Here is a 2,241-nt window from a genome sequence, read left to right on the forward strand (position 1 = left end):
ATTTCTCGAAGAAATCCAGCCTCATCACATGGGTCAAATTGGAAAAGAAGAAGCTCCTCCTATTCCTTTCGTTCATCAAATCTCTCTGTCTGTCTGTCTGTCTGTCTGTCTGTCTGTCTGTCTGTCTGTCTGTCTGTCTGTCTGTCTGTCTGTCTGTCTGTCTGTCTGTCTGTCTGTCTGTCTGTCTGTCTGTCTGTCTGTCTGTCTGTCTGTCTGTCTGTCTCCAGCACCATGAGGAGCTCTGATGAGCTGCTAGCTGAAATAGCTAGTTACAAAGGGGACACTAGTACAGCAGGCATATCAGCAATCAAGCCTCATTTCCATGTAATTGGGTTACACAGCCTGCTGTATTAACTGCATAGGTGGTCCCTTCTGTTTGGGACCCTAAATACATAATGAAAACCAAACTGGTTCAATCCACCAGAGATCAATACATTTATCACAAATAATTCCTTCCCCACGGTCAGATGATTCTTAACGCCCCACCGTTTCCTTCAGATGGACTCAGAGGGCTTGTTTTTAAAGGACCCACGCTGAGTGTTAGGGCATCCCTGTATAAACGCCTGATTAGAAATCCAGGGCTGGCACCTTTATTGAACCTTTATTATAACAGGGTCCTACTGAGACCAAGGCCTCTTTCACAAGCCTTGCATGAGCACAATTTACATTTACATTTACATTTACACAATAGAATACAAATATACAAAAATGACAGACACACTCAAGGAAAACAATCACATTCCTCAGCAAAGAGGTTCTCAATCAACATTTTGAACTGCCCTAGAGGCACCAAAACATCCAATTGAAGAGTGTTTACATACTGTATACTACACACTGTGCTATCAGCAGGGGGTTATGGGACACCATGGACGGGTCTTGCAAACCACCTTGCCATACATCGATATTGTGCCCGATACTTTAGCAGTGGGGTGGTACGAAGGGAATGGGAGATTACAATGCCCTTCTGAAGCTGAGCCTGCAGGTGTTTAATTTAATTGGAATCCTGAGAGGAAGGACATAAGGAGGGGGGGATGAAGGGAGGATGTCGACAGACTGTCTTTAAGCCCCTCTGTGAGTCAGTATCACCATCACTCTCTCCCGCTCCGATGCCTCTCCATCCTCCTCTTCCGAACATGTCTCTTTCTGACTCGACGCACAAACAAGTTGTTCGGGTGAAGCCGCGGGGGTCACCTGATGCATGGAGACGGTGAGACGTTATCAGTCAAATAAACGCCAGGCCGTGGTCGGGGCCTCACCCCCAAGGTGAGACGCTAGCGTCTGGTTGACAGAGAGTAACAGCACAGGAGGGCCCCCTCAAAATCTCTCCAGCAGCAGTAGCATCACAGAGAGAGAGAGACAAAAACCCCCAGGACTCAAGGAAACAAACAAATCTAAAGTTTCCTCCCCAGAGAGACATGGTGCGGGGACTCGATAAACTTAGTATGATTGAGATTGAAGTCACCCAAGTGAAACAACATGTTGCCGTTAACATGAGGTAGAAAAAAGAAGGATCTTCTCCACAACTGACTCAGTGTACTACAGAGACATAGACAGTGGTAGCCCAGAGGTTGGCCCCACCCTCCCCAGATAGCATGTAGCACACTGCACAAGCCATTGCTCAGACCTTGCGGGGCTGTGGCACTCCCTTGCTCTATACAGTATATAGTAAAAAGGCTATGAGATTAAAATGATACAAATTAAATGTATTACTTTACTTCCTTAAAATCACATTTATATGCAAGACATTCGATTTGTCTGTCAGTGTCATCATATTTTACTTGAGGATGACGAGCAGGACATTTTCTTCACCACCAAGGTAATAATAATCGAACAAGTCTCCTCACACAGTCAGAGTCGGGGCCCGATATGGAAGTAGTGAACACATTTCATTCTGTCACTGATAATATCATCCAGCTATTCTCCAACCCTCAGTCCTCAGGGGGGGGGGGATCTTGTGTCAGTTAATTAACGCTCCTCACAAATAGTCTGGGGACTTTCATGGTAAAAAATCACGACTAATTAAGTTAGGGCTTTTCCAGCAGATATAAAATCACCCGGCACTGAACACGACTGCTGTTCGTTACTGAGAGACTGTGTTGGGGCGTCGTTTGAACTAGCCATTGGAGAACAGGGATCGATATTTGCTCTCTCCATAAAAAAAGGCAAAGTAACATCGCTAAGAGTATGTTATAATGCAGGTCACTCGTAAAGTGGTTGTAATATCCCTCATATCTACATATT

Source organism: Oncorhynchus nerka, linkage group LG8, assembly GCF_034236695.1.
Source record: "Oncorhynchus nerka isolate Pitt River linkage group LG8, Oner_Uvic_2.0, whole genome shotgun sequence".
Lineage (NCBI taxonomy): Eukaryota > Metazoa > Chordata > Actinopteri > Salmoniformes > Salmonidae > Oncorhynchus > Oncorhynchus nerka.